This window comes from Macaca thibetana, chromosome 6 (assembly GCF_024542745.1).
Source record: "Macaca thibetana thibetana isolate TM-01 chromosome 6, ASM2454274v1, whole genome shotgun sequence".
NCBI lineage: Eukaryota > Metazoa > Chordata > Mammalia > Primates > Cercopithecidae > Macaca > Macaca thibetana.
In genome coordinates, this window is record NC_065583.1 from 158,000,229 (window position 1) to 158,012,502 (window position 12,274).

Genomic DNA, 12,274 nt, shown 5'->3' on the forward strand with positions numbered 1-12,274 from the left:
AAAAGTAAAAAAATCGCCACCTATCTGCTCCTACAACTTTAGCTTTCGTGAGTCTTATTAGCTTCAGTAAATTTATATTTTACATGTATAAAGGGGGAATAGAGGAAAATAATGGTGCATAGTCTCTTACTCTTGAATCTACATTTTATATAAAATGAAGTAAACGTGAAAAGACAGCAGAGAGGAAATGAGGCTATAACAATGAGTTCTGAAATTACAGCTACTTGTTTGGGGATAGAAGAAAAACAGTATTGGTGATTCAGTTCCCAAGCTTAATTTTTTCTTTGGCACAGTGAGTTTGGGATCCTGGGATTCTATTTTGCTTTCACATATTGTAAATTCTTTCTTATCTTATTTAAGATGTAAATATTGAGGGGGAAAGGTTTTTTGACAGTTTTACAACACAGGGATCTCTTTCACAAGAATCTGAGAGCCATTGCTTTGAAATGTCATCATCAGAAAGTATCCACATCTCTCTGTTTCTATGAAGGGTGGAAGTGTATCTTTGTGGGCACCTTGCTCTGAGTTATAAAGCAACCTCCTGTAGTGAAGATAAGAAAAAGTTTTCTTCTTCCTTGGGTAAAGCCAATACACATGATCTATGATCCTTCAAACCCCATCTCTTAAAAATACTCCAGCTTCTTGTTTCATGGAAGTTGAGCTCAGACTGTGTTCCGGCCTCTCAGCCCTCCTATAGGAGCCTTCTGCAGAGTGTTCTTTCACTTTAACTTTGTCTTGTTCAACTTTTGCTTTGACAGTTGATTCAAAAGAGTCACAGAACATGATATAAACAAATAGTTCACCAGTAAGAAATAAGACATAATATAAGTGAAGGTTTCACAAGTCAGAATGTGAAAATAAGAAATTCTTCTACCATATCTTGAAAGAGATTTAAAGTAGTTGAAAATACTTTGAAAAAGAAAATATTCAATTAGGTTGTAGTTAAAAATATAGAAAGTTGCTGGTGCTGCACTTCCATTGGAACTCAGGTAGAAAGGTGTTTCATTGAGTATCTGTGTCACCATTGAGTGAAATGGAAGTGTACTGTATTTACACAGAAAGGGGCATAAAATAGTTACCCACCCTCACAGACACACATAGTATCACCCCCACAGAGTCTACCTTGTTTGTTTCATCAGAAGAGATATTTTCAAAGGTTCTTTCTCCTCTCAAGTAGTCCGAGTCGGTACAAGAAAGCCAGTACATCCGTTAAGGCTTCATCACTGAATGGGGCAAGGAAATCATTCACTAAGCTGCAGGTTGGAAAGACAAAACCTGAGAAAAGGAGGGAAAGCAATATTACTGAGTCTCAGAAATTACCAGCATCAGCAAAGAGTGGAATTGAGCCTTATCTTCAGGGAGGGTGATATGGTTTGGCTCTGTGAATCCACCGAAATCTCTTGTCAAACTGTGATCCCCATTTGTTGGAAGACAGGTTTGGTGGGAATTGGATCAAGGGGATGGATTTCCCCCTTGCTGTTCTTGTGATAGTGAGTGAGTTCTCATGAGATCTGGCTGTTTAAAAAAGTGTGTAGCATTTCACCCTTCTCTCTCTCTCTCCTGCTGCCATGTGAAGACCTGTTTGCTTTCCCTTTGGCCTTCCACCATGATTGTAAGTTTTCTGAGGCCTCTTTCCATGCTTCCTTTACTGCCTGTGGAATTGTGAGTCAACTAAACCTCTTTTCTTCATATATTATATGGTCTCTGGTAGTTTTTTTATAGCAGTGTGAGAACGAACTAATACAGAAAATTGGTACTGGGAGTGGGGCATTTCTATAAAGATACTTGAAAAGGTGGAAGTGACTTTGGAACTGGGTAATGGGCAGAGGTTGGAACAGTTTGGAAGGATCAGAAGAAGACAGAAAGATAAGAAAAAGTTTGGAACTTCCTAGAGACGTGTGGAATGGTTTAGACCAAAATGCTGATAGTGATATGAACAATGAAGTTCAGGCTGAGGTGGTCTCAGATGGAGATTAGGAATTCTTTGGGACCTAGAATAAAAGTCACTTTTGCTATGCTTTAACAAAGAGACTAGTGACATTGTTCTCCTTCTCTATGGATCTATTGAAATTTGAACTTGAGAGAGATGATTTAGGGTATCTGGCAGAAGAAATTTCTAAGCAGTAAAGCAGTCAAGAGGAGGCCTGGTTTCTTTTAAATGCCTAGATCATTTGCATTAACACAGAAATGACATGAAACTAGAATTTATATTTAAAACAGAAGCAGAGCATAAAAGTTTGGAACATTTGCAACTCCACCTTATAAAAAAGAAAAACCCATTTTCCGGGGAGAACTTCAAGGCTGCAGAAATTTGCATAAATAAAGAAGAGCTGAATGTTAATAACCAAGACAATGGAGAAAATGCCTTCAGGGCATTTCAAAGACCTTCATGACAGCCCTTCACATCACAGGCCTGGCAGCATAGGAGAGAAAAAAATAGTTTTGTGGGTCAAGTGCAGAGCCCCAGTGCACTGTACAACTTTGGGACATGGTGCCCTGTGTCCCAGCCGCTGTAATTTCAGCCATGGCTAAAAGGGGCCAAGGTACAGCTTGGGCTGTTGCTTCAGAGGGTGCAAGCCACAAGCCATGGTGGCTTCCACGTGGTGTTTTAGCTTGTGGGTGCGCAGAAGGCAAAAGTTGAAGTTTTCAAGCCTCTGCCTAGATTTCAGAGGATATATGGAAATGCCTAGATGTCAAGGCAAAAGTTGGCTGCAGGGGCATAGCTCTCATGGAGAACCTCTATTAGGACAGCACGGAGAGGAAATGTTGGGTTGGAGCCTCCACATAGAGTCCCCACTGGGGCACTGCCTAGTGGAGCTGTAACAAGAGAGCCACCATCCTCCAGACCCCAGAATGGTGTATAAACCTCCAGCTTGCACCATGCACCTAGAAAAGCCACAGACACTCAATGTCAGCTCGTGAAAGCAGCAGCTGGAGCTGTACCCTACAAAGCCACAGAGGCCAACCTACCAAAGGTCTTGGGAGCTTACCCCTTGCATCAATGTGGCTTGAATTTGAGACATGGAGTCAAAGAAAAGTAGCTTTAAGATGTAATGACTTAATGACTGCTCTGCTGGGTTTCAGACTCGCATGTGGTCTGTAGCCCCTTGGTTTTGGCCAATTTCTGCCTTTTGGAATGGGAGCATTCACCCAATGCTTGCACCCCTATTGTATCCTGGAAGTAACTTACTTGTTTTTGTTTTACAGGCTCATAGGTGGAAGGATTTGCCTTGTCTCACATGACACTTTGGACTTGGACTTTTAAGTTAATGCTGGAATGAGTTAAGACTTTGTGGGGTTTTGGGGAAGGTGTGCTTGTGTTTTGACATGTGGGGAGGACATGAGATTTGGGAGGAGCCAAGGGTGAAATGATACAGTTTGGCTCTATGTCCCCACCCAAATCTCATGTCAAATTGTAATCCTCATGTGTTGCATGAGGGGCCAGGTGGGAGGTGATTCAATCATGGGTGAAGACTCCCCCATTGCTGTGCTTGTGATAATGAATGAGTTCTCTTGAGATTTGCTTGTTTTGAAAGTGTGTAGCTCCTCCTCCTTCTCTCTCTCTCTCTCCTGCTACCACGTAAAGACATATTTTCTTCCCTTTCACCTTCTGCGATAATTGTATGTTTCCGGAGACCTCTCAACCATGCTTCTGGTACAGCCTACAGAACTGTGAGTCAATTAAACCTCTTCTCTTCATAAATTATCCAGTCTTTGGTAGTTCCTTATAGCAGTGTGAGAATACACTAATAAACAGAGGGAAAGAGTGAAATAACATCAATCCATTTCTCTGCTTTCTCTGGACAGAGTACATAATACAACCTACACTACTACTAATGCTTTAGCAAAATAAATTGTTCAGACCCTTCAATTATTGGAAGAAGTGGCATCGAAGTTGAATCCCAACTATTGGTGTTATGGAGGTAAAGAGAGTGTCATAACCACATTTGCATTTAGTTTTCCAATTATGCCTGAATTCTAGAGAACAGGCAGGAGCTCATCAAAATGGAAGACAAGAAGATCACATAGGATAGCCCAGAAGTAAAAGGCCAATTAATAAGACATGTTTGAAATAGTTTATGCGGAGAAAGAGAACACTGCTGGAAAAATGTAGCTAGATGGGTGGAAAAATCTGATGTCAATAACTGATAATTATGAGTCTCAATATCTGATTATATTGGGCGTGGCATATGAATATATGTTTTCCAGAAAAGAGTCAAAATGAGTCAAAAATGATTTATAGGTTTCCAGTATGGGCGACTCATAGACACAAAGAGGGTCATGTTATTGACTGAGGTAAGGAATGATGGAGTAAGTTTTAATCACATTCATATTTAAAAACCAGCAAGGTATTAAAGTAGAGCTATCCATTGGGTATTTTGATATAGGAGTATGCATTTTGAAATCTGAATTGTAAATGTAGATTTTGATATTGTTGAAGCCTGAAAATAAATCTTTACCCAAAACTTTAAAATGAAAAACAGAAAGATGATTAAGTTTATACTAATATTTAATATCAGAAAAGAGGAGCAAGTACAAAAAATACCAAAGAAACACCAGAGACCTAAGAAGAAAGGCAACATAGTACCATGAAAGCCAGGGAGAGCATTTCATCAAGAATGGAGTAGCCAGGCAGGTCCACATTTTCAGTAAGTCCAGTAGGATAAAAAATATACGAGTCAATTAACTTTAAATGTGAAAATTTTACTTCATATGTTGAACTTGGACTTTTAATTTAATAAACTTAAAACTAAACTTTTGATAATAAACATTAGTCTTCTCGAATTATAGGTTGAGAAATTGCATCACATATTGTATAGAGCAAACAACTTGTGAAGTTGCTCTACTCCAATTCTCTGGCTCTTTCCATTCAGATATGTTGTCTTCTTCTGGGGAACAAAATATTTTCAATATTTGGGAGAACAATATTTCAATCTTTTGTAACATGAATGTCCCCTGGAAAGGAACACTTTAGTCAAAGAGCTTCATTGACTCAGTCTAATATAAGGCCATGGTACCTACAACCATATGATGGAGACCTCGTGTATTTTTTAAATGAAGATTATAGGAAACGGTATACTCCATTGCCTTACAGTTGTGCTAGGATGCAGTAAAGCCATAGTTAGAAGAAATGTAGAAACAACCAATCTCTTCTAAATATCTCAAGATTTTTGTCATGCTTCTCTAACCCAAGTTAAGCTCAACAATTCAAGATTCCTTAAAATATAAAATAATAAAGCCATACAATTGGCATATCTAAGTAAGGATATTTAAATGTTTCTTCAAGATAGCAGTTAATGAATCCTAGCTATGCCTCTAATCCCCAGAGAATTTCTGTAGATATAGGCATGCCAGGTAATCACATATTTAAGTGCACTCTCACTAAAATAAATTAATAAAAAGTAGATAAAATAAACTAGAAGCCATAGAATCTCAGATATTTTATCATCACCAATAAGTTAGCACTATGGTATCTAGTAGCCACGGGTGATTTTTGAGTATCAGAAATCTGGCTAGTCTCAGTTGAAAACTATTCCAATGGTAAATTCTAGATTTCAAAGAATAGGGTAAAGTAATCCTTTTAATAGAGTTAGTATGGATTTTATGGGTAAATTGTAATACATTTACATATAAGATTAAGTAAAATGTATTATTAATATTGCTATCACATAATTCTTTTTACTTTTTTTTTTTTTTTTGAGACGGAGTCTCGCTCTGTCACCCAGGCTGGAGTGCAATGGTGCGATCTCTGCTCACTGCAACCTCTGCCTCCCAGGTTCAAGGGATTCTCCTGCCTCAGCCTCCTGAGTAGAATTCTTTTTACTTTTTAAATACGAACACTAGAAAATTTACATATATGGCTCACATATATTGGACATTGTGCCTAAAGTATCATCTTACTAGTCTTATTAATTTACATGGTTTTATTCCTTCTAAAAAAATCTTAGAAACTCCAAAGCAATCTTATCACTTTAATATTACTGAGAAAATTGGAAAATCATCTAATTAACTAGAGGAGTGTAACAAAAAAGGAATAATAACAGGGTTATTTTGAATACCACTGGTCATATTTCAGAAAGAATAATAAAGAACTAGACTAGATAGGAAAGGAATTAGAACATTGGTAGCTGCCAGATGTAGCTAGTTATGATCCTAGAGCTTTAGAATCTATCCCTTGACTTAGTCAAATAAGTGTTCTTATTGTGTTTATAACTATTTTTTAAAGCTTAAAATGCAAAGTAAAGTCTAATTTGAAGAGATCAAGCCAGATGTTTTTGTTTCAAATAACTAAATGCATGTATGTACTCAGTTAAGAAACACAGAATTCAGGCTCAGTCATCATTTATTAAGACCATTAAAAGACAGGTTGTCTCCATGTTTATTTCATTTAATTTTGAATTAAAGAAAACTTTTGATAATAAATGTTATTTTCTTAAATTATAGGTTAAAAACTTGTGTCACATATTGTATGGAGCAAACACCTTGTGAAGCTCCTCTGCTCTAATTCTCTGGGTCTTTCCATTCAGATATGCTGTCTTCTTTTTGGTGTTGAAATATTTTCAATATTCGGGAGAACAAAATTTCAATCTTCTATAACATGAATGTTCACTGGAGAGGAATCAAATTTAAATTCCAAAAGCAAAAATGATTATATCAAAGGTAGAGTTTACATATAATCAGTCCTTACTTGCTCAACATTGAACTCAGTAGAGTGCTACATTCAAACTTATTTTTTATCTCACAAAATAAATAAGTGTATTATACTTTGCAAATTAAAAATTTTAAAGGTATGTAACCATGGTTAGTTGACTCTCATAAATAACCCTGGCAACAAAGAGATGTAGATTTTAGTTTTCTAGTTGAAGAAAGTGAGCATACGTGGCACATGACTTCTAAAAGACCAGAATTATTGTCTTATTTTCTTTCCCTAGGTTCAACTTGTGCTAATAGTTATAGATTCTAATTTAATTTTTAAAATGTGTTCCTTTGTTAAGTAAATAATGTAACAACTTTTCAAAAAGGAAATATTTTTGTATAAAAATGTTGGGATTAAAGATTTGTAAATTTTTAAAACTTGCCTATGTGAAATTAGGTGCATAAATAAGTTTGATATTGAATTTATGATAAACTTGAGGGATACATATGACTATATAACTCTTCATCATTTGCAGAATACTATCACGTAATTTTATTAAATTTGATGCACATAAATTACCCTTATCTATTATGCAAAGTTGCTTCTATAAATGCCAACATAGAACTATATAATGGGATTTCAGTTGTACTTGTTATTAATGAATATTTAGCCTAAGCCTTAATTTACAACTGGTGACCTTTTTCCACAAAGAAATTTTTCTAGTGATGTAATATATGCATTCACTTTTGCATGTATTCACTCTAGAATCTTCAAGTTCATTTAAGTTGTCTAAGGTTATTTAAGGGAAAGTGAATACGGCTTGGGTTTCAGACTATGCTAGAGCTCCTGATATTCAGTCTCATCAATTCACTGTGAAGAGTCCCATCAAATGCTTTGCAGGGTGCCACATAATTTCCAAGGTCATTCATGCTTATACAGGCAACTGCCTGATGGCAGACCGGTCAGATACGTGAGAGTAAAAACAAGGAAAGAGCTCTATGAAAGATGCTTTAGAGGCAAGGCATTGATCCCAAATGAAAAACATGTTCTATGAATAAATAGGAGCACATTGATTCAATGAATTCTCTGGTGAGTACTAAAGTTGTTTAATCACGCTAATTAGGTGCCACTTGATGACATTCGTTTATTATCACCATCACACGCACTGTCATAAGCAAAATTTTCTACAGCTCATTAATGAGTATCTGTGTCATCACATCTTAGGAACTTTATTATTACCTTGTATTCTTTAGGTTTAATGATGCCTTGCTCCTACTGAAAAAAGATCATTCAAAAATACATATGCTGAAAGCTAAAATGTTTTTAATCAGTTATTAGCATCTCACAATTCATTTTTTCGGTTCCAAAAGAATATTTTGATTTACCAAGTAGTGACTTTAAAAAGTTTTTTTTTTTTCTTTCTTGAGCATTCCCCTTAGGCCTACTATTTAAGTATTCTGTTTTTGATGACTTCTTAATGACAATCATTTAATGTTTATATTATCTATTAGTGTTATGGACAATCTAATATACATCAGATTCATCTGGAGAAATTTTCAAACATACATGCAGATGCCTTGTTTAATGTGCCTAAAAATGGAGCTGGAGGACATTTGTATTTCTTAAAAGCTCCAAATATGAGTAACCTTCCATGTAATATATGATCTCCCATCTTATCTGTCTTGGCTGCTGAATTTAGTGATTCTACAAGTACTCATTTCATGTTCTATATTCTTAAGGTATTTCAAAGATCTGCCCTCAGGGAACATACGTTCTCAGGATAGATAAAACATAAAACATAATAGGCTAATCACATAAAATATTTTTAAAATGAGATTCTCTTAAGAAAATCTATACCATTAAAAAAATGAAATTTGTAAAGCATGCACGGGAACAGCCACACATACATGTATGTATATATGAACTTGTCCACAAATATGCGCACATACACATTCATGTCCACGTAAGCATCCATATTATTTCTACATCTATATGTTTGTCTCTATCTGTATCACCTGTATTATACCTATAACGACATATACCTGCCAAACCCCCAGACTTACCTTCAAAATGCAATTAATTCCAAATTGTTAAGATTTTCTTGGCACCTGTTTCTTTATTGTTAAATGATGTATTTATAGTGCTCTTGATTTGTCAGTTTTAAACATCAATTACTTGCTTCCTGTAATGATAGTTGATGATTAAACTCATCTTAAGAATTTGTTATATTAGAAGTAAATTTGTGGTTTTATTCATGACTGAAAAAGAAACCTCTATTCTGCCTTCACACTAGCTTTTTTGAGTTTTGTTGGAATTTAAATACTGGGTTAAAAATATTTTTAAGATATTGTATCCTAGCATTTTGGTATTCAATATTGCTGATGAGAATAGTAACATCCGCCTGTTAGGGGAAGACAAATCCTTAAGGTTTCTCGTATATGTATTGCAAATAGAGGCCTTGACCACCCTGTTCCAAGCTACATCTTCAAGGATATTTATAGAGTAAACATCTATGGAATATAGAGATAATGTCTCCATCTGGAGCAGTGGATATGCATATTTACTGCCCATTATAAAATCCTTTTCCCAAAGTGGCTCACTGTGTGTGCAATTGTCACATGGTTCCCTTCACCTTACTTTCTAAAAATTAAGGTTCGGGAAACTGTGTAAGACAATGCTGTTACTATGGCTAATCCTATTGCTGTGAATTTGTTTCTGACCAAGGAGTCTCATATCTTCGCATTCGTAAATTTGTCACAGGTTTGCATGCTAGCTTGAAAAAAGGGTAAAATTTAAAGAGCCTTCAATGTTCTCAACAATATCTTAGATTGCCTCTACTCCCTCCAGCACCAGAATTTGCCAACATCAGGCATAACTTTCCCAGGCCTGATAGAGGAAAATGTATATTTTCACAAGGCACAATCTCTCATTTCCTCAATAATTGTTCCGGAACATATAATTTTTGCAAATTATAGGACCTACCACTTCCCCTTCATCTCCAAGATAATTATAATATGTTTTACTCTTTAGAATTTTAACTTCTGAAATAGATATATTAAACATTTCTCAAACACCCCTTACTTTTTAATACTTTATCTTGAACTATACAATTATTAGCAAACCAACAAGGCAGTTTATTGTTTTTCTGCCAATTATCCTTTATTACAAAAATATTAAAATTTTTATTACATTTTCTTCTAAGCCTGGCTTAATTAAACTTCAATGTTTCTGAAACCATCCTAGGCTACTAAAGTCCTACCTACTCTTATTCCACTCCTACTCCGTGGTATGGTAGCCATGTCCTTTCTTTAAGAATTTCTTTTTTTTTCTTTTTCTTTTCTTTTTTTTTTTTTTTTTTTTTTTGAGACAGAGTCTCACTCTGTCACCCGGGCTGGAATTCAGTGGCAGTCTCGGCTCACTGCAACCTCTACCTACTTCCCGGGTTTAAGCGATTCTCCTGCCTCAGCCTCCCGAGTAGCTGGGATTACAGACGTGCACCACCATGCCCTGGCTAGTTTTTGTATTTTTAGTAGACACACGGCTTCGCCATGTTGGCCAGGCTGGTCTCCTGACCTCAGGTGATCCGCCCACTTCGGCCTCTCAAAGTGCTGGGATTACAGGCACAAGCCACCGCACCCAGCCCTTGTTAAGGATTCTTAAACATTCCAGATGAGTTTTACACCACGGGTGGTACAAGTTTTATACCTCCAAATTCAATGTGCACAATATGGGATTCTTAAAATATTTCCATGCCTCCACTTATTATCTATTTTAACTACTAATGTAGCTCATTCATCTGAATTATACTCATAAAAATTAAAGTAAAATGTAGTTTGTTTATTATTTTTCAAGTAATTAAGAATCCTAAAATTGTTCCAATATTTACTTTAATATCAGTGGCCAACATATATACTACTTAAGTTTGAGGCACTTTTCTGAGTGCTTTACATGTACATAGCTCCTTTAATTACTACAACAATTAGAAATACATTTTTTGTTGTTTTTTTGTTTTGTTTTGTTTCTTGTTTGTTTGTTTGTTTTTTGTCCAAGGACAGTGGCTTATGCTTATAATCTCAGCACTTTGGGAAGTAGAGACAGGAAGATAGCTTGAGTCCAGGAATTTGAGACAAGTCTGGGCAACATGGCAAAACTGTCTTCACCAAAAATACAAAAATTAGCTGGGCATTGTGGCACGTGCTTCTAGTCCCAGCTACTTGGGAGGCTGAAGTAGGAAGATTTCTTGAGCATAGGAGGTAGAGGCTGCAATGAGCTATGATCATGTCACTCACTGCACTCCAGCCTGGATGACAGAGCAGAACCTTGTCTCAAAATAAATGAATAAATAAATAAATGTTGCCTTCTCATTAACATTAATTTTTAAGAAAAACTTTCAAATAGATTTTTCTGTATTATATGTTCCATTATGTACATTTAAAGACTGTGTCATATAATTTATTACAAAGCACTTGAGCTATATGAGACATAATTCAAATTTTTACAAATATAAGAAATTTTATATCACATATTCAGTTTACAAACTTATAGATTTTTGTGTGCAGATGCAGACTCAAATCATAAATATTTCCATTGAAATTTAGAAATGAAAATATTGAAGTTTTATGACACAAATCTAAAAATAGAATTGTTTCTCTTAATTTGAAATGTAAAAGAAACTATGTAGAATTGGATTTGTAAGTGAGGTCCTACAGTTACAATCTTAATCATCCAAATGGACATGCATATATTTCACATTTAATTAGTGATCCCAGTTACAAATTGTGTGGTCGTTTGCAGAATTCTAGGGCAATCTTTCAAGACAAATATCCTTTGAGTTTATTCCCCTGATGTTTTTTAAGTTTAATTGGGAATTTGAATCCATGTTGAAAGTATCAAGGGACATATATAAATTGTAAGTAAACCCATCTCCTGGATACAGATAAAATACCATAAATTGAAAAGTTTTGTTAGAGTGAACTTTATGGTGAGAAATAGTGAAATGAATTATAGGAGATGCCAGAGCATGGTTTCAAGTAAAGGTCTTTGAGCGCATTTTTCTGATCATTTTCTTTAGTATTGTTCAAATACAGAATGCAATGAAGATATGAAAGAAGAGGAAAGGCCCAAATAGTAAATAAAAAAAAATTATATAATACAAAGTGGATTTGATCCACTATGTACAGAAATAGAAAGTAGTTAAATATGCTGAATAAGTCTATGACTTTTAAATTTGAAGGCTATAAAGATTATCTCGGTGGCATTATAACAATTAAAACTGCTAGGGTTGGCTAGAGTAGAGCGAGTAAGTTCCACCTTATCCACAGAAGTGGCTGTATTTTTGGAGGGGAGGGAGAGGTTTCTTGTGTATTTCCCATATATGGTGACATGATGGGCTCGAGCAGGCTTTTTGAATGTGGGGTCTGCAGATACCTGGGGCTCTGCTAGACACTTTTAGGACTTACCTGAGGACGAAATTAATTTACAAAGCTGTTATCTTGTCCTTTTTACTGTCATGTTACCAGTTAAGTTTCCCAAAGTTACGTTAGTTGTGTGACATTATCATTCTCACAGGTAATGGAATATGTGGTTAGGTACTTTTCTGTGTTTTAATATTTTCTTGTTTAGCATATTGCATTTATC

At 35.6% G+C, this 12,274-nt stretch overlaps 1 long non-coding RNA gene across 1 annotated transcript in view; it reads right to left on the bottom strand.

Annotated features, from left to right (window-relative positions):
* Positions 1 to 979: 979 nt before the first annotated feature.
* The window catches only part of LOC126956278 (uncharacterized), a 71,105-nt gene continuing 59,810 nt past the window's right edge, over positions 980 to 12,274 (bottom strand). Inside the window, exon 4 of the long non-coding RNA XR_007726271.1 lies at positions 980 to 1,275. This is a non-coding gene — a long non-coding RNA (uncharacterized LOC126956278). The remainder of the gene's footprint in view (positions 1,276 to 12,274) is intronic.